The sequence below is a fragment of the Callospermophilus lateralis genome, chromosome 8 (assembly GCF_048772815.1).
Source record: "Callospermophilus lateralis isolate mCalLat2 chromosome 8, mCalLat2.hap1, whole genome shotgun sequence".
In the NCBI taxonomy this organism is placed as follows: Eukaryota; Metazoa; Chordata; class Mammalia; order Rodentia; family Sciuridae; genus Callospermophilus; species Callospermophilus lateralis.
The window spans coordinates 29,406,045-29,427,713 of NC_135312.1; positions in this window are offsets into that span (position 1 = coordinate 29,406,045).

The window sequence follows — 21,669 nt, forward strand, 5'->3', positions numbered from 1 at the left end:
AATGGGCAGTCTACTGGCTGCTGCATTTGTTGTGTGAGCACCTAGGGACACCTTCTGCCCAGGGAGCTGCAGACTTCCCTGTGCCACACAGGTTGCTGCCTTCCCAGGATAGCTGTCCCTGCATCTGTGCCCCCATTTACCTGCACACCAAGAATCATGGGTTTCCTGGGGCATGCCTGCAAGAGTGGTGTTATTTTCCTTTCTCCAAGCCACTGTCCTTTCTTTGGGGACTTGTTTTGTTCTGCAGTGATCTTATTGAAGCATGTGCACTCTGATTCTCCCTCTCCCAGGGCAGCTCATTGCAGAACAGCATTGATATCTACTGCTTCCCCCTCCCCAAGAACTCTCTTAATTCCTTTCTTGGGTTCAAAACTATCATAGCAAATAACTAATTTTCTGACTATGATTGATGGGTCTTCCCCATTCTAAATCAGATCTTTTCCTTTTGTTTAGCATACCTTCTTTCCATATGTCAAGCCTGGAATTAGTAGGCACTGTGGAAATGTTGGTTAAAAAAAATCCCATCCGACTGCAAATTGGTGCGGCCAGTATGGAAAGCAGTATGGAGACTCCTGGGAAAGCTGGGAATGGAACCACCATTTGACGCAGCTATCGCCCTCCTCGGACTATTCCCTGACGACCTTAAAAGAGCATACTATAGGGATACTGCCACATCAATGATCATAGCAGCATAATTCACAATAGCTAGATTGTGGAACCAACCTAGATGCCCTTCAATAGATGAATGGATAAAAAAAATGTGGCATCTATACACAATGGAGTATTATGCAGCACTAAAAAATGACAAAATCATGGAATTTGCAGGGAAATGGATGGCATTAGAGCAGATTATGCTAAGTGAAGCTAGCCAATCCTTAAAAAACAAATGCCAAATGTCTTCTTTGATTTAAGGAGAGCAACTAAGAACTGAACAGGGGGAAAGAGCATGAGAATAAGATTAACATTAAACTGAGACGAATGAAGGGAGGGAAAGGGAGAGGGAAGGGAAATTGCATGGAAATGGAAGGAAAACCACATCGTTATACGAAATCACATATATGAGGTTGTGAGGGGAAAGGGGGGGGAGGGAGAGAATGGAACAACAACAGATGAGGTAGAGAGGGAAGATGGGAGGGGAGGGGAGGGGGGATAGTAGGGGATAGGAAAGGCAGCAGAATACAACAGTCACTAATATGGCATTATGTAAACATTGTGAATGTGTAACTGATGTGATTCTGCAATTTGTATTTGGGGTAAAAATGGAAAAGCATAACTCACATGAATCAAATGTATGAAAGATGGAAAAAAAAATAAAAAAGAAAATGCCAAATTTAAAAAAAAAAAAAAAAGAGTTAGGAGAAAAAAAAAAAATCCCATCCTGCTAAATTTTAAGTCTGCTCCCTTGTCTTTAAACTTCAGGCTCATTTTGTGATTAGCCATAGTCAGTCCAGTGGGGCACAAATAGACTCCTTCCAATTTCCTCTCATGACAGTGTTTCTACCCACGGTGCTGGGGGAGACCAAACAGACCCAGGCCAGTTCCTCATACCCACTAGATTCTTTCTTATCTCAGGGCCTTTGCTGATACCGTTCCTTCTCTTTAAAGTGACTCTTTCCCCTTCATCTCCACCTGGATCTTCGTAACTCTGGGTCCTTCTCACCTTCTGACATTCAGCGAGAACATTTTTCCTCAGAAGGGCCCTCTCACTATGTTATTTCCACCAGGCCACCTGCGCCCATCATTCTCCCTCACTATGCTTTGTTTCTTTCACAGAAGATCACCATTTGCAATTATGTTGCCTTGGTCTGTTGCCTTGTTTGGTATTTTTCTCCCTAGGATGTCAGCCCCAAGGGGAAAGGGATGGATATGGAGGGTTTTCACCATGCAAACCCAACACCTGGCCACGAGTGGATGCTCTAGTACTGGTTGGATTGAATGAATGAATGAAGAATTGAATGAGTACTTTTCACAGACTTTTCCTTTTTTCAGCCTCAAAATTTATTGTTCACTTTCTCACACTGTTCTTTTTTTTTTTTTTTGCAGGGGGTGGGTACCAGGGATTGAACTCAGGGGCACTCAACCACTGAGCCACATCGCCAGCCCTATTTTGTATTTTATTTAGAGACAGGGTCTCACTGAGTTGCTCAGTGCCTCTCTGATGCTGAGGCTGGCTTTGAACTTGCAATTCTCCTGACTCAGCCTCCTGAGCCACTGGGATTACAGGTGAGTGCCGTCGTGCCCAGCTTGCTGCTATTCTTTTGTATATTTTATATAAATTATTTTCTTTGAATGTAGCATTAGTGTCATTCTCTACCCCCTGAGCCCACATGGCAGATCTTTGGTCTTGTCCTTCCCTGTCTTTGTCATCTGCCATCTTTGAGCTTAAAAAACCCAAGATTTGGTGTTCTGTGCTCTGGATTAATCCTGGAATAAAATGTTCATATGAAACTGGGACAATTGACATGATTATACAAAGCAAGATGGAAAAAGGAAGAAATTAGGAGAGAGTCCCTGAAACCAAGGCAGAACGTGTAGGAGAAGAAATGCCAGGTGCCCAGACTGCCTTCTAGACAGAGCTGCCTAGGGACAGAGAGGTGATGTCCACCTCACACCAATTACAAACCCAGCCTCGAGGTGTGTCACAGACGGAAGGTCAGAGCTCTCCATTCACAGTGAGCTCTTCTGATCGCAGCACCAGCAGCACTGGGAGTCTGAAATGCAGACTCTTGCGCCTAGCCCTGGACCTACTGAATCAGGATCAGTATTTTTGACCAGCCAATCCAGTCATTGATAAGGTTTGAAACAGTTTGAGCATCTACTCTAGAAACTGAAGGCAACTCACACTGTGAAAGGCAGAGGAAGCAGCTGGTGAATGATTGGCACGTGTCACTGATGACATGGTCTATCTGGGGTGAGAAAATCTGCCTTTGTGAACTCTGCTCTGGCCCACAAAGAAGGCTGACATTGACATGGGCTAGGACAAGTAAGATGACCTTCTCACATAATTTTAAGTGCAAAAGAGCCGAGATGGGGACATGGGGGCATAGGCACATGGTAGAGGTGCCAGAGAAGCAGATTTCAAAATGTGTAGGAATGAGACAGGTACAAGGGTCTCTGTGGGAAGATGGCATGATGAGGTGGGTGCCTCAAAAAGGTGATCGACATCAAGAAAGCTTCCAATGTAGAGGAGAAGGAAATAGTGTCTGAAAAGGTGACTGTGGCCCCCAAGGTGACTTCTAGAATCCAGATGAGTACAGGATGGAGCACGTATCTAGGAGGGTCGCTTGCACATATACCCAGAGTGGCAACAGGTTAAGGGCAAACAAGCAACAATAAAGGACAAAAGAAAGAAAAACTTGTCACTTGTAAAAGTGTTAAAATAACTTCTCTGGATAACTGTGGAGCAAGAAGAATTAGAGAGGCCTCAAGGGGACCTTCCTTGACCTCCAGCCTGTCCCCTTCTCTGCCAATGCTCTTACATCCTCGCCCTTTTGTACTTATTTTATAGCATTTATTGTTGTTTGGAATTGTCTAGCTTATTCATTGTTACCTTACTCATTGATCTCTTCTAGAATACAAGCTGCAAGAGTTGTTACTTTTTTTACCCCTTCAGGGCTGGGGATTCCATCCAGGTCCTTATGTGCACTAGGCAAGCCTCCACCACTGAGCCACCTCCCCAGCCCCTTCTTTGTCTTTTTGGCCTCCAGATTCCAGAGTCTAGAATGGTGCTTGGTACATGCCTGGTGCTACATACATAGGATGAATGAACAGAAGTCTGAGACAGAGCTGATTTGCTTCGACCCCAGTGAACTCTGACTGCTCGGAAAAGATCTGGAGATGAAATTCGCTGAATTGCAAAATGGATTAATAAGATTATGAAGAAAAGGAGCGAGTAGCTCACCTGTCCTGAGAGTCCCTGCATGTCCACACATGTGACATACAGAACACCATTTAGTCTCCATGCTAACAGAGGCTGGTATTCTCACTCCCATTTTACAGATGAGGAACCAAGGCTGTCGATTTTCTGTTGCTGTCAAAGAATACCACAGATGAGATAATTCACAGACAACAGAAGCTCATTTGGCTCACGGTTCTAGAAGCTGCGAAGTTCAAGAACATGGTGCCAGCAATGCGTGAGGGCTTCTGTTCTGTGTCAAAACACATCAGAAGAGCAAGCAAACACTCATGAGACGGAGAGGATGGAGCCCAAGCTCATTCTTTTTTCTTAAATTTATTTTATACCTTTATTTTCTTTCTTTTTTATGTGGTGCTGAGAATCAAACCCAGTGCTTCACACATGCTAGGCGAGTGCTCTACCACTGAGCCATAACCCTAGCCCCCAAACTCATTTTCTTATCTGCAACCCACTCCTGTGATAATGAACCCACATGCTTAATAATGGCATTAATCCATTCACAAGGGCAAAGCACGCACAACCTGATCACCTCTTAAAGACCCATCTCTCAACACTGTTACGTAGGCAATTAAATTTCAAGACGAGTTTTGGAGGGACAACTAAACCACAGCAGAGGCTCAGAGAAGCGACTTACCCCAAGTGAGTAAGATGTGAATGCCACATACAAATTCCTTCTCTGGTTCCCAGCCCCAAACTCTTTTCAGTACATTGAGGCTTGGTGAAAACTGGAATAAAAGAGAAATGAGCCCATTTAACTGCTTGAAATGAGTTTAAACGTACAAGCCTGGGACAAGGTAAGTATAAATTATTATCACAATAATGCCACTGAAAACCATTCCAGAAGTCTGTGGTGTGGAACAATAAGCACTTATTTCTTGGTCACGTGTTTATGGGTTGGCTGGGGTTTGGCTGATCTGGGCTGAACTCTGCTGGGCATGGCCCTGAGCTGCAGAGGGGGTCCAGCTCTGCTCCATGACTCTTCCATTCTTCTGGTACCAGCGGGCCTCCCGGGGCATGTCCTTCACTTGGCAGTGGCAGAAGCACACATGGATGAGTGGAAATGCATGATGCATCAGGCCTGTGCTTTGAAGGGCACATTGTTCCCTCCACCCACACTCCACTGGCCAAAGTCAGTCATAAGCCATCCAAGCCCAACACCAATGGGGCGGGGGGGGGGGTGCACTCTGTCTCCAGTAAGGTCACTTGACAAAGGATGTTGATCTGAGGGTGTAAACAACTGGAACTGGTGCTGTGATCCATCACAGGTGCGTGTGGGGGGCATGGTTGGTGCGCAGGCACTGAGCTGTACACTTCTCATGCATGATCTTATTGAAGCCTCCCACACTCCTACAGCAAGACTATTGCTCTCTCTATTTTTCAACGAGAAAATTTGGGCTCCAAGTGCTTAGTTACTCAAGGTTGCCCTGGAGTAAAGAAACCATCAGGGACATACACCTAGGTCTGTCTGGCACTAAGGCCTTAACCGGATTCAACTCTACGGAAAGAACTGGCAACTGGGATGGAAGAAGACCTGCCATTCATTTCCCCCCAAAGCTGTGGGTAATAGGAAAAGCAGCAGAAGTCACACAAGTGGATGTATTTTCAAGAAGTAAGAAGAAGTGGACTTTGGAAATGACCAAAGCTTGAGTTTCTTTTTGTGTCAAGGTTGGGTGTTTTGTAAAAAAAACAAAGGAAAAAGCTAACCTGCCGGTAGCTGGGCTACTGATCATGCTGGACACTCGCCATAGGTGGGTGGAATTCATTGGCGCTTCTTCGTGCTCATCCCTTATCTGGAGCAGGTAGCATTTAGCCACCTCCTCTGCTCTTAGTCTCGACTTTATACCCTTGTGGTTGTACTGCTGTGTAGTGCCTGGACACCTTAATTCTCAGCTTTGATTCCAGTCCCTTCAAGGATGGTTTGGGGTCTCCTTGAAGAAATGTTGGTGGAATCCTGCCCCTCAGCCACACCATCCTGTGTATGACTCTCAGAGTAAGTCTGCACTCTCCCTACCCCCTCGCCAAATTGGCACACCATCAGGATTCTCCCAAGTCCTAGCACCCTGAGGAGGGATCCTTCCCCAGGAACCTTCTAGAACAAAGTTGAAGTAAGTGGTTTCTGGACATTTCTAAAGATGACCAGAGGGTCGTGTAAGCCCAGTAATAATAAGCAGAGTCTGGCAAACTTGATTCCCCTTGTTCAAAAAACTGGACTGCCCGATTAAGAGAGGGTCATGAGGGTAGAATCCTAGGTTTCATCGAGAGTTTTGACAGATCCCTTCATGATCTCTGTTAGAAAAAGATTGAGAAACACAGTCTGACTTAGGACACATAGATTAGTGCTCGGCTGGTTAAGCGATGATGCTGTCATTGACCAGATGTGCTCTCATAGCCAAAGGAGGCTGCTGGTACAGAACAATGGGACGCTGTCCTCCACAGGCCCTGCCCAGGGGCCTCCCTTCCTTGCTCTGCCTCCCGGCCACTCCCCACCCTGCCTTCTTTCTCCGTTTGAACAACTTGGATGAGATTATAAAATTGGTAGCTGGAGGTGTAACTAATATCAAATATGAAAAAGGTGATATTATATAGCTTTAAAGAGAAGATATGTCACCTTAAAAAGCCCTTCTCTAGAGAATGATCTTACTTAAGTCTCTAAATAACACTGTGCGGTAGGTAGGACAATTATCCTCATTTTAGATGAGGCCCAGGGCTTAAATAAATCACTCAACATTATACTACAAAGCCCAGGTTTAAATCCTGTTTTTTCTCGGATTCCAAATTCTATACTTAAAAAAAAAAAATGGGTCAAAACAAACGAGAGAAAATGAATAGAAACATTTAAAAAAAAAAAAAATACGGGTTGGAAGAAACCTGATGTGTAGCTGTCGTTCAGTGGCTCTCCACATCATTCCCCGTTCCCCAGACCTGCGGGGGCACTCCACTGTCCCACTCTGACAGAACTGACATTCTTGTTCCCAGCCCGGCCTCCTGCAGGAGGCTAGTAAGCCCTTCCTGCTGGAGCAGGAGAACAGGAATGGGAAGGTGCCTCCGACTTCATAAAGCTTGGGGTCTTATGGTCACACCAGGGGAACCTGGGACAAGGTGGGGATAAGCTTGGACTTAGGGGTCCTGCTGTTGGTTGAGTGTCCTCAAACAGGTACATTAAACCTTATCATGCCTCTATCTCTTTTTCTGCAAAAGAGAAGCCTAATGGAACAAACCTTAGTTGGTGGCAGTGAGAACTGCATGAGATGATGCCTGTAAAATGTTGGCTGGGTGCAGAGCAGATGGAGCCTAATAAACTGCAGCTCATCTTCAGAGTCTGGAAATCAGAGCCCTGTGACTAGATAGGACCATGATTGCCACACTGCTCTATCGCTGGACACCCATCCTTTCTATATCTAAGTCCTGGCTTCGGTAATCAAGAAGAGTAGGGTGGATTTCTATTATTCTGGTAGGAAGCTCTCCCCCTCCAGGAAGGAAGAGAAAGTCCAACAGATGGTTAGCCACCTAATGGTACCACCTAATGGGAGCCTCTGATATTCCAGAGGTTGGAATGCCGGTGTCTGGGTCAGGCAGGGGGAAGGACGGGAAAGCACCTTCCCTCTCCTTAATTCTTGAGTGGTTTGGTAGAGGAGGCAGGAGGAAGGGCAGAGTGGGAGGCAGGTAGAGAAGTTTCCAGAGCAAGAGCCTTTGCGACGGTCTTTCTCAGTGTTGTGTTTTGACATTTCCGAGGCCCCTTCGAGCTTCTGGGTGCAACAAGGAAGCTACTGTTTGCCTAGAATTTAATACTTTCTTCTGTTTGTTTTAATCGTTACCAAGACCAGGTGTTTCTTTTGGTTTTTGAAGTTTTCAGCAATAGAAGTTTACTCATTTGGCACCATAAAACCCTACTTTAAACAAGGCACATATTTTAAATATCATAAAAGTGAAAACAAATTAAATATTTCAAAGCAATACATTTTAAACCATAACCAAATAACAAGAACTCACCTAGGGCAAGAAATGAACTCTTCTGGAACAATAGATTGTAGAACTGATTATTTTGTACAAACAGATAACAAATTACCCAATGCTCATTATGGTAAGGATTTTACCCAAAATACCTTGGTGAGGTCAACAATGCATGATGGTCAGAACTTATGTATCCTCATCTGACCTTTAGGTTAGGTTCTGACAGTGAAGTCTGCAAACTCCCAACCTCTTGAATTTACATTAACAGGCATTAAAACTTAATGCTTGTCCTCTAGCCTGGTTCTCAAGACATTACATTCTTCTTTTTTTTTTTTTTGGTGTGTGTGTGTGTGTGTGTGTGTGTGTGTGTGTGTGTGGCGTACTGGGGATTGAACTCAGGGGCACTCAACAACCAAGCCACATCCCAAGCCCTATTTTGTATTTGGAGACAGGGTCTCACTGAGTTGCTTAGGGACTCGCTAAATTGCTGAGGCTGGCTTTGAACTTGCCAACCACCTGCCACCACCTCCCGAACCACTGGGATTACAGGTACGCACAACTACACCTGGCTTAGATGTTACCTTCTTGTCAATTACTTTTCTTTCTCCTTTATTGATGATCATCAATTGCATGCCATAGCTTTCTCCACCTATTTCTGTACTCACTATTTGTTCTAAAAACTTTTCATATAGTCAACAAACCCTTCTGTACACACAGGCCAGTTTCTTCCATTTCTTACCTCTAATTAGTCTCTTTGCATTTCACCAGAATAGCAAACTTCTTATTTTTTCTCTTCTTCCCTTTCCTTCTCTTCACAACTTTGTTGAGACACAGTGGACATGGCATGACATCTGCTCATTTTAAATGTATAATTCAATGATTTTCAGTGAAGGAGCAGAGTTGAGCAATCATCATCCTAATCCAGCTTAAAAATCTTTCTCATCATTACAGTAAGATTCTTCGTACCCATCTGCCTGACCCCAGCCTCATGTTACCACTCATCTGTTTTGTGTCTGTATAGATTTATCTCCTGGATATTTCATATGATTGATTGGAATATATAGCATGTTATTAATGTCTGGTCACTTCCATTTAGCTTGATGTGTCTGAGGCCAGCTCGTGTAGAATATATCGGTGCTTTGTTCCTTTTTACTATTGGTCATTGTTCCACTGTTTGGATGTATACCACATTTCATTTATCTGCCACCCGTTGACGGACATTTAGGCTGTTTCACTTCTGAGTTATTATGAATAACTGTTGCTATGAATATTTGTCAGCAAGTCTTTGGGTGGATATGTCTGCATTTCTCTTGGGCAAATACTTAGGGGTGGAATTGATGGACACAACTCTCTTTAACAGTACTTTTAATAGTCTCTGTGATTGACAATATACAGCTATACTGAGTTTTAAAAAAAATTTACCAGGTCAGTTGATCTATAGGTTCCCAGAGGTGAACACTTGTCCATTTTAATTGTAAAATCTTCATTGTAATAGGATGTTTTCTTACATCATAGAACTAACACTGTTCTTTGTACTATTTTGAATCTGAAGAATTATGTATTTACTTGGTAAAAAAATTGACTAGGATGAACACTTTAAACATTATTTTTTTAAACACTTCACTTCAGATACACAGGGGGAAGACCTCTAAACTTGGAATCAGAAACAAACACTTGAATTTAATTTCCATCTCTGTTGCTTACAACCCATGAAAGTCTTTGGACACAATTATTTCATGTCTTGGAGATTGTTTCCTCCTCAGTGATGAGGGATATGACGTTGACCCTGCCCACATCATAGCATCGATGCTCAGATAACCCTTAAGATTCTGGGCCCCGGTGGTTCAGGCTCAATATGGTCTCAAACATAAGAAGTGTTGCTTAATAGAGATGATCAAAAAGTAATTCCATTCTTTCCTTTTGCCTCCAGGGATAGTGAAGAGGACTGAAAGCACATAGTAACCGGTAACAGAAAATTGTCTTTTCTCACCCACAGATGCTCAGTTCCTCAATTTGTACCCCTACAACATCCTGTGTGGCTCATCTCTCTCCTCTTCTTGACACACTCCCTTTTTCTCAGTCTTTGATCATGTAGATCATCTCAGCATCTTTCCTTATGGAAAGAATCCTTCCCTGATAAAGGTCAGAAATCAGATTGGCAGCTCCAGGTTTTCCCTGGCACAGAAGAAGGAGGTAATCTGCACATGGAGACTTCTCACATCTGTTACAAAGTGTGAAACACTTTATATTAAAATATTAGCATTGTCATCCTAGTCACCAAAATCGTTAATAGCATAAGGTAATAGAATAGGTATACCTTGAACCCCGAAAAAATAATTAAGCCGCTAAAATACTAATATATTAGTATTACTAAATCTTGTAATATTGTATTTTATTCATTTTAGACTCATTCCCCCAACCACATTTTTACATTTCTGAAATAAGAATGTGGTTTTTGATACACGATGTTTTATAATCACCTTTAGCCATTTCCCTTCATTTTACCATCTCTGAGTGTCACAGTGAGGCTGTGCATATGTAAGAGTAATAGGGATTAGGGTTCCTGGTCATTGATAGAAGCAGCAGTGTGGCCAGCTAATCCATGGGAGGGGAAGGAGTCTTGGGAGAGGTCAGACCCGTGGCCATGTGCTCTCGAGTTGACTTGTGCGACCCAGGTGCACGGGAGGCTCAAGACTCCATGTACACCAATGGTGCTACAGTGTGGTACACACCCCATTTCCTGGTTCCTTTCTGAGAACACAGGCTCCTTTACAGACCATTCTCAATATGGAGCAGCCTATCTGGGCACTAAATACCATGCCTAAAGTCGTGCCTTGTATTTTTGTGGCATTACTGTTAACTCACTCGGTAGCTTCTGCAGGACACCTCAGAGTGGCCGTGATTGAAGTGGGATGGAACAGTTCCCACTGGTGCCCGATGATGGTATATCAATCACCCTGACTGTGGACTAGTGGCGCCATGAACATGCAAAAATATTATGACAAGGAAGATAAGAAGCACAGGAAATGAAAACCATATCGCAGCCTGGATGGAGATTGAGGACAGAAGCGACTTTGGAGCAGTCGGGTCTGTTTGTAAAATCATAGGTTGTCCAAGCGAAAAACAATCAGGGCAGACACCCATAGGTCCCCTCCCAGCAAGCAGCTTGCCAGGAGGAGTGCGAGGTTTTCAGGCTGTTCCTTTACCCAGGGCCTGTGCTGCAGAGGGCTGACAGTGGAGATGGCCGAGGTGCATTCGGCTGGCTGAATCCCCAGGTCAGCTGAGAGAGGCAATTAAAAGGTTTGAGGGTGCACCTTCCAGGAAATACACTTCTCTCTCCTTTGCTTCCTTTATGGTCTACTGAGTTAGCACATGTGGAGACATTTTTACTTTTGACCTGATAGTAGCCTGGTCAAGAAGTCTGAACCTGTAAAAAGGGTTTAAAATTGGGGCATTTTGTCTAGTGTTCCTTCTTTCCCATTGGTCTAACTCCTGGTGGCCCTGGCATAGGTTGATCTGACACTTTCCAAGTTCTAGGAGGGACTAGAGGTTGCTGTCAATGTCCTGAAGACTGTAGGAACTCCACAATGACACCTGAACCCAGGGGTCTGAAAAGGTTCCCTTGCTTTCAGAATATGGCGGGAAGGTGTGGCATGCCATTCCATGTCCCTTCAGCCTAGACCTCGGCCCTGGGTTCACCTGCAGCCCTGGGATGAAACAGGCCCCATAATCAGCAGGACTGGTTCTCAGGGGGTGGAGAAGAGCATGGGAGAAATGGAGCCAGCTGGGACAATTTGCCCCCTTTTATAATTTATTTACTGGGAGATTTTTACATACCATGCATCATGTAATTGGTGTTTTACAAAAACCCATATCATGTAATCCTTTTACTAGGGTCTCCACAAAAACAAAACTGATAATGTCTATGTCTATATTTATGTCTATATATCTATCTCTTTATCTCTATCTAATTATCTATCCATCTATCTACCTACCTATCTATCAACCAGAAGATTTATTTTAAAAATGGGATCATGTGATTGTGGAAGTGGGTAAGTACAAAATCTGTAGGGCAGGCCTGCAGGCTGGAGACTCCGGAAGAGACAAAACTACAGCTGAAGTCTGGAAGATCCACCCTTGCTTGGGTGAGGTCAATCATTCTTTCAGTTCTGTTTGGGCCTTTGAGTTGTTGGATTTAGCACACCCACATCATGAGGGGGGCAATCTGCTTCACCCAGAGTCTACTGATTTGAGTTTAAGCTCACCCAAGATGTTTTCACAGAAACATCCAGAATAATGTTGGCCAAATATCTGGGCACTATGGCCCAGCCAAGTTGATGCATAAAATTAACCATCCCAGGAATGTGTTATAACCATTTTACATGTAGGACAATTGAGGTTTAGACACTTTAAGTAATTTGTCAGAGACCACAGAGCCAGTAAGTGGCATTTGTGGGTTCTTTTGCCCTTATTGTTTCAAACATTTTTCTGCATTTAAAGCAGGGGGTCTTGGCCACTATTATCTTGGAAGATGTTGGTCACGGGGGGAACATTTTTGAAAGGTATCACCTGTACCAGTCCCTTCCTCTGTTTCCTGGCTGCGATGAGGGAGAGCTCGGCTCCACCACACCCACCTCACCATGATGTCTTCCTCTCCACAAGCCCACAGTGATGGGGCCAGGTAACTATGGACTAAAGCCTCTGAAATAAATCTTTCTTCCTATAAGTTGATTTTCTCAGGTATTTTGTCATAGGGATGAGAAGCTGACCATGACCGTGTGGTAGCTCTGGAGGGATTGGGTAATGTAGGAAAGTCAGGAAGTGTTGGCAAATGAGTGATCCCTCAGACAAACAGTGTGGATAACCAACAGATGTTGGCCAGAGGCGGCCCTGAGGGAGCCGTGCAGGAAAGGGACTTGAGGAATTGCTGCTCAGACAGCCAGAGCGGTTGGTTGGTTTTCTGGTGATGAGATGGATAATCAAAGGCTTTCTTGAAAATTCAGAAGATCTGGCCACAGGGAGCGCACGTTTCCAGGGTAGCCGTGTGGAGTGTCCATCATTAAGTAGAGACCGCTCACTTCTGGAGGCTTCTATTTGCCCCATCTATGCAGTCCCTGCCACTCCCCTTCACTTTCTGGACCCTCGGACTTTCCTTCCACTCAGTCACCTTCCTTCATGAACATCTGCTCCCTGGTGCTGAAGTCTCTACCATCCACCAGCATTTCCTTTATCTCTGAGGAATCTCAGGCTGATCTGCTCAAGAGGACATACCCTGGCAAAGGTCAGAGCTATGATTTAACCCAGGTTCTTTCATTCCCAGCCCAAACTCTTCACACTGCACTCAGAAGAGGTTGTTGGGAAACCACTGTCTGCTGACTCCAGCCTGGGGCGCTCTCCTTTTTTTTACCTGTGGAACGTTGGAATGCTTCGAAGACACTGGGAAGCAGACCGGAAAGAGAATGCAAAGGTGATGTCGGTGGTGCGAAGGTGTGTGAGTCAACTTTCTGTTACTGTAACAAATACCTGAGACCATTACCTTGTAATGGAGAAAGGTTTACTTTGGCTCACAGTTTTGGCAGTTTCAGTCCCTGGTCAGTTGGCCATGTATTTCTGGACCTGTGGCAAGGAAACACCTCATGGTTGGGGAGAACAGATCCATTCACCTCCCAGGTGGGATACACAAAAGAGAAAAAGAGGAAGAGACTGGGGGTCCCATAGTCCCCTTTGAGGGCAAGTCTCATCATGACCAGAAGGCCTCCCATGAGGGCCCACCTCCCAGTAACATCAAATTAGGGACTAAATTTTAACACACTGGCCTTGGGCGGCAGTCAAGACTCTAACCGTAGCAGAAGGGTAAATTTTTTTTTCTTTTTTTAAATAATGAGGAAACTTGTGGGGAGGAAAAACTTTCCCCAAACACAAAGATCAAGGAAGTAAAATGTGGAAGAGAAAGGGGAAGGAAATTCAAGCTGCCTCAGAACTTACGTAGTCAGAAGGGCCAAAATTCCCCTGCACTGGGAGCCCCGTTATTACAGAAAGTCTCGCTTAGTTCAGAGGCTGGGGACTGTCAACATTGAGAAATTGTGGACTCAGATTTAAATATTAGAAATTGCAAGTATGGTAAAATGCAAGATAAAAACTGCAACTTGGTAAAGAGAGATTCTATTTTTGGAGTGGACATGGAGATGAAACAAAATATTGCTCTAAAATAGTGACCCAGGTGTACTGCCTTAAAACTTGAACCATTTCAGTTAGGCTACCTCCTGCATCATGAAAGGTTCTAATGGTTATGGCCAAAAGGATGTCTTCCCCCAAGTTCCCCCCCACTGGCCCCCAGGGGGATGTTGGAAGGATCTCAGGCTTGAGACCAGCTCTGTTGTTGGAAAAGGGATTTTATTTTACACAAGAATGTTTCTTTTGTTTTTAGCAGCTGCATAGGAGTTAGCATGGAGACAGTGTCATGGCCAGGAGGGGACCTTCTCCTCACCCAGTGACTGGAGCAGGTCTTCATGATCCCTAAATCATTTGCAGGACCGTCTGCTGAAGGCTGGGAGTATGGTGAAGAACGGGAGCTATGTGGTTCCTTAGGTGGTCCTACTGTGTGCTGTGATTCCCTATGGCTGGATGACACCGTATGAAATCTCTACAGTATCTCACAGCCTTTGCCTTCCCCCAGTGTTACTCCTGAGTTTGCCTGTAGTATCAGGGGTGGCCAGGGACTCTTCTCTCTATGTCTCTCTGAAAGTGTCACACTACATGCAAATGCCTGTGCATTTGGCAGGACTTGAGTTTATGTGCATAAAGAAGATGCTTTAAGACTCTTCCCTCGAATCACCAGTTTTAATCAATCAGCCTCGGATGGGTGCTTAGGAGGCTTGGTGGTCCTGCTTCTTTGCCTTATCAGCTGGCCAGGATCTCTAGGGTGACCCTGAATAGGCAAGGTGATAATGGTGATTGTCATCTTGCTTCAAATCTTGGAGGAAAGGCTGTTTGCCATTGAGGTTCAAGCACTCACTGCATATCATTATGTTTGCAGTAAGTTTTTTAAAAAGAGCAATTTTTATTTTTCTAGTTTACTACTTTTTTATCCTAAGTGGGTGTTGAATTTTATTGAATGCTTTTTTGCCTTTATTAGGCTGATGTTTTTCTTTTGATTTGTTGATGTAGTTAGTTATCCCTTTGCACTTTTTTTTTTTTTTTTGGTACTGGGGATCGAACCCAGTGGTGTTTAACCACTGAGCCACATCCCCAGCCCTTTTTAATATTTATTTAGACACAAGGTCTCACTGAGTTGCTTAGGGCCTTGATAATTTGCTGAGACAGGCTTTGAACTCATGATCCTCCTGCCTCAGCCTCCCAGGCCTCTGGAACTACAGGTGTGCACCATTGTGGCCGGCTACACTATCTTTTAAAATTGTTTATTGGTGGATTTAGTTTGCTTATGACATTGAGTCAATGTTAATAAATAAAATTACCTTCCAAATTTTTTTCTTTTAAATTGTCCTTGTTTTCTGGTATGTTATTCCACCTGCACAGAAGGGAAAGAGTTATCTATTATTCTCTTCTTTAGAAGAATTTATCTTAAGATTGGGATGATAACTTTGTTGGAAGATTTTAAGCTATGGATTCAATTTTTTAAATCTTTAAAAATTTAAGAATTTAAAAATTGTTCTTTCTTTCTCTTTCTTTTTGGTAATATTGTAGTTATTTAGATTTTCACATCATGTCCCCCTTTTGACCCGTTTTCCATTTTGGGAGCACAAATCTGTCGTAATAGCCTCTTTAGGATGTCTAAAACAACTACAGTTATGTTTACTTTTTTCATTAAAAATGTGGTTTTTAAAAAGGATTGCTTTGGGGCTGGGTTGTGGCTCAGAGGTAGAGCCCTCACTTAGTATGTATGCGTGCGGCACTGGGTTTGATCCTCAGCACCACGTAAAAATAAAATAAAGATATCGTGTCCACCTATAACTAAAAAACAAATATAAAAAAAAAAAAGGAATTGCTTTTTTCCTTTTCAATTAGTATTGCCAGAGGTTTGTGAGCCTACTTGGGTTTTACGAATCCTCCCTATTGAATTTTTATATTTAAGGTTGTTCATTTCTGCTCTTAATATTATTTCCTCTTCTGTGGGATAGGATGGCGTCTATTTACCCCAATACTGGGAGTGCTGGTCTCTGAGGCTCAGACAGGCTCTCCTTATACTTCCTGTGTTGGTTGAGACCTCACTTAATAAGACTTAAGTTCTTGTCCAAACCAACCTTCAGTGACACCAAGGTTTGGGGGGAGCCCCAAACAGCACCGCCTGTCTAGCTCTCACTTTTCCTTTATGTTTGGCCTCACGGGAGGCCTTTCCCCATTACCAGCTCAGTGATGCATTTACAGAGATGAATTTTAAATGTTTTATTGTGCACGTTAGCTGTGTCCAGCAGGAAGGTCCACTATATTGCAGGAAACTGAAGTCTTTCCAGGTTTCTTTTTTCCTCTCCACCCTTATGTGTTTTTCTTTCTTTCTTTCTTTTTCCCATTAATAAGACATTTTTATTAGCAATTTTTAAAAACAGCAACACAAAGTTCAACACAATGATTTAGGAAATAAAACTTCTGTCACACTAATTCCAAGATTGATTGAGAACTGGGGAACTAACATTTTGGATGGAGTGGGGGAATCTGTGAGTTCTCAATAGAACTAACTGCTTTGGGCTTTTTGATAACCTTCAGTGATAAAGAGGGTGTGACTGACAAGGTGATCTAGGCTAGAGTGTGTTCCGCTTCCGGGTTTCTGGCTTCCAACTCCAGAGTCTGCATATGATGCCCAGGTCTTACGGATCTTCAAAGGTGGCTTCCTTTGGTTCAGAATGGAAAGGACTCTTTTTGTTGTTATTACTGGTGGTCCTCCGTGATCTAACTCTCAGTGATCATGCATGCCCCCACTTTTGTCTCTATTTCTTTGGGAAAGGGAAGTGGAACCCCAGGGAGGGCAGAAATTCCAAGAGAAGAGGTGAGTGTGGAACACAGAGGAAGGTCGCATCCCGCGCTGGCTTTACGGGCCAGATTTCTCCATCACAATCAGACAAAATGGTCAAAGACCATCTTTTCCCCTTGTCCCAGTTAAATTTGAAACAATTTGCGACTTTCTGCAGCAATGCGCAGGGAAAACTTTTCATACCTGTGAGCAATCTCATAGTCTTTATTTTCCTTTCCCGACTTCCTCTTCACCTCTCCCCGTTCGTTGCCCACTGGTCTTGGCCTCCAAGTCACCCGAGTTTACAGCCCACAATGTATTTTTTCCAAATCTTCTATCCATGCATGTGTAATTCTAGGAATGAAGATCTGTCGGTATTTATTCTACAAGAATGGATTTGTATTATACATGCTTGTATTTTTCATTTAACAGTGCCTCATGGAAATCCCTCTAAGCCAACTGATACAGCTCTGATTCATTCTCTTAATGGTTATAAAAATCTCCTTGTGTGTGGATATACATAATTTATTTGACCATTCCTCCACTGACAGGCAGTGTTTCAGGTTTTGCCACCACAAACAAGGCTATAATAAATATCCTTGCAAACATGTCCTTTCTAGTGGTGACTTGATGTTCATGGGATAGATTCCCAGGAGTGGAATGGAAAGGCAGAGGGTATATGATATTTATTAAAATTTAATAGAGATTGTCAGATTGCTTTCCAGAAAGGCTATCATAATTTACATTTCTACCAGCATCGAAGGAAAAAGTAGAACCCTTTTCTGCTGCCTCCCTAGTCACTTGATGTTTTCAATTTAAAAATCTTTTGGCATATAGTGGGAGTCAAATGATATCTCACTGTTGCATAAATTTGCATTTGTCTGAACCATAATTAAATAATTTTGCTGCTCAGATTAGCTCTCTGTTGAATTGTCTATTTACTGTCTTTAGTAAATTTTTTTCAAGTGTTTTTTTTTTATTTCTTTTCTTTTTGGCCAATTTGTAAATGTCTTTTTATATTATAAATGTTAATGTCTAGTTTTTCAGGTGTGTTTTAAATTTTATTCTGCATCTACTTTCTACTGATTTTTTTTAGCAAGTTTATCTTTCATTTTTAAACTTCTTCTGATTTCCAATCTCAGTTTTGAAGGTATATGTCTTAAGGATTTCGAGTATTCTCTTAAACTATCTTGTAAGATATTTATTTTTTAACTTTTTAAATAATAAGTCTAAGTAGGCTGGCGTTCAGTTATGCATATGATTTCAGGTGGAGATTTAATAATATTTTTCCAAAGGGATAATCAATTTCGTCAGTATCATGTTAAGGAATCTGTCCTGCTCACACAGAACACAGCCACCAGCTTTGTCATGTGACCGTCTCACATCTGCTGAAATGTATTTCTGTGTTCTTATTTGTCGCACAGATCCACTTGTCCATATTTATGCCAATATTTGATTAATTAGCGTATAGTAGATCTAGAATATGTGCTGTCATCTGATAAAGCAAGTCCCTTCATTCTTTCTTTTCATATTTCTCTGTTTTCCTGCCATATCTCTTCTTCCATAAATATGGTAAAATTGTTCTGTGCAATTTTAAGAAAAATTATTTTGAGATTCCACTGAAAAGCACACTAAATGTATAAGTCCATTTATTTTTGCGGACTTGATGCATTTATGATGCATTTATGATGTTGATTTTTTTCACCTCCATATGGGTCATGGATGAGGGCGTGGACGCTGGAGCTCAGCCCTGGGTGGATCCTGGTTGTACTATTGGCAGCAGAGTGACCTCACCTGAGCAGCCCACTGTGCCTGGCTGGCTAATTTCTAAACTTGTTACATGATCGTCTTCCTGGAACTTCTTTTCTGTTGGACTGCTAGTTTACTTTCTTCTCCAATTTCTTCCTTTTTCATGGCTTTACTCTTATTTTGCTATTTTTTTTTTAAAAAAAGATACATTGAAGGTAAACTTTTTGACCTTCATTTGAAAATGACTGTATTTTGCCTTCATGTTTAAATGGTAGGTGGGGCATGAAATTTTGGATTGAGAATAATTCTTTCTTAAGGTTTATTTCACTATTATTATTATTATTTATTTGAGCACTGGCATGCACTGCCTCTGAGACCCAAGCTAGGGGAGAATGTGGTCTATTCTATACAGGGAAAGATTTCTTGCCAGAGAATCTGTATCTTAGCTGTACCTCTTTGAAAAATGCTTTCAGTGTGTTCAGATATTAATTGCGCTTGTGTTTCATATGCAGTGAGATGGGACTCTGAAAGGACATGTGGGGCATCCTGAGATAGGAGTGACTCAAAGCAATCATGGGAGATATTTAGAGCTAGCAGTTTGAACTTGAAAGGTTCATGGTTTGCCAAGTTCTGGAAGGAGGTTCTTAAACCAGAAACTGGGGCTGGGTGGGCACCCCAGGAACTATTTCAGGGACTGAGACTATGATGGCCCAAACTCCTGCTCCTGGCTGTGGAATTCTGTTTGGTAGCCAGGAGCCAGGTTTTAGGCTAAGGTCATAGCACTGGGGCCCTAGAGCCAATGGTGGTGTGTGTGTTTGGGGGTTGGGGGTGGGTAATGCCCAGATCCACAGTCTGGATTCTGGATAGAAAGAGAAGGAGCAAGGCTTTGGAACTGGACATTCTCAGTTCTGACAGTGACCAGTGAACAATGCTCATGAAGCAGATGGGTCAAGTGACAGCGGACTAAGAAATGACGATAGGATACCTGGGACTTGCTGTATGTCTTAGGGTGGACAACTGGTGTCACTAATGAATGATCTGGATCCAGAGGAAGAGTTTGAGTGAAGGAAGGGGCAAGGAAGTGCCTTTCCCATCCCCAGAGACAGAGCAGGACTAGAGAGACCCATGATCCCCTCACAGTCCCTGTGCAGATCCTCAGAGACGTGATAGTGCTGGACCAAGATTATTGAATGGTGGGGCTGGTATTTGTATTTATTTTCCACATTTTTTTTTTATTGTTGTGGGCACAGGCATTTAGATAAGTCTTCTGACCCAAAGACCTGTGCTGCTCTTCCCATGATTCCAGGGACATTGCTTTCTTTTTTTCTTTTTTTTTTCTTTTTTCTTTTGGTGCTAGGGATTGAACTCAGGGCACTCTACCCCTGAGCTACATCCCCAGGTTTTTTTGAGACAGGGTCTTGCTAAATTGCCTCGAATTCACCATCCTCCTGCCTCAGCCTCCCTATTAGCTAGGATTATAGGCCTGTGCACTAAACCTGCTTAGACATGACTCTTGTAGAATTTTGTTCATAATCACATGGCAGGTGCTGTTCTAAGCACTTAATGTGCATATTATTTGCTCCATTTTTTTTTTAGATAAGGGAACCCAGCTTGGATTCAGTCAATCTAGCTATGAAAGCCTTGCCTACTAATCTTCTGCTACACAGACTTTTGTCGTGAGATCTCTGTCTCTCAGCTTCTCTTTTGCTTTCTTTCTTTGTAAAATGTGTTTTTTGGTTCATGGGTTTATTGTATTTGTTTACTTTTTTAGTGAAAAATAAACTGAACTTTTTTACTCTTGTTTCTTTGCCACCTCGGTAAGTTTGGCTGAATAAAGTTAGTGGAGTGTGTGGGACGGTCCCTTGGCCAGGCTTTAGTTATTGATGGAAGAACGAACCTCATGGCATCTATTTGCTGCTGTTCTTGACTGCAAAAACTAACAAAACGCAAAGAAGGGATGGGGCGGAGAGACAAGGGGAGGCGGGGAATGGAGGCTCCCTGGAGCTCCTTATCTGTCTTCATGGGGCTGCTTTGAACCTGGAATTTCTCCCAGACCCTCCTGGTTTATCTCAGATTCAACAGAGTTGATTAGGGTCCCATTATGAGCTGTGCAAGTTCTCACTCAAGAGTTGGGAAAAAAAATCTGAAATAAAACCAGTGTCATTTTATAGGTGTCCAAATCCACGGAGTGTATAACACTGAAATGAGCCCTAATGTGCACTATGGACTTTGGATGATCCAGATGTGTCAGTCGATGTAGGTTCATCACTCTGGGGATGTTGGTAACAGGGGAGGCTGTGCACACATGGGGACAGGTGCTGAGATAAGAGAAATCTCTATATTTAGTTCAGTTTTGCTGTGACCCTAAAACTGCTCTAAAAACACAAAGCCTTAAACACACACACACACACACACACACACACACACACAAATTCATTGTTATTTGAGATTTTCCTATTCTCTGCCAGCATGCTCCCAATATTGTATAAATTTAAGAATTTTTCTTGTAGTAGAATCAATAAATACTTTTAAGCATTTAACATGTGAAGTGCATGATGGTGGGTAGTGTTGGAGACACAAATGCCCGAGCCAGGCTGTGCCCCAAATCCTCAGGGAGGGGGATACAGATTTATTAGAGGTTAAAACAAAAGGCCAAGGGAATGTCAGAGGGAGAGGTGAACTTGGGGAAAAAGGATCTGGAAGGCCATTTTAGTGTAATGGACAATGAAGTAAAACACTGTGTCTGAACAGGAGCTCTGGGAGGCTGAAGGGAGGGAGCAGGCGACAGTGATTTTACTCAGGAGTCAGGAAACCTGGGTTTGAGTCCCAGCTCTGATCCTTCCCAAGGAGACTTTCTTGACATTACTCAACCTGCGACCCTGTTTCTTTACCTGTATTGTGGGGATATTGAGAAGCACTATACCTGTCCCATAGGTTTGTGGGAGGATTTTAGTTTGGCATCTGGCACGAAGAATGTTCTCAGCCAATGCTCAAAATAGACACAGGTGTGTGATTGTGGGTGCGCATGTGCATGTGAGCTCTGGTGCCCCTGTTAGGAGAGCATTTGCTGGTGAGCAGGAAGATTTCA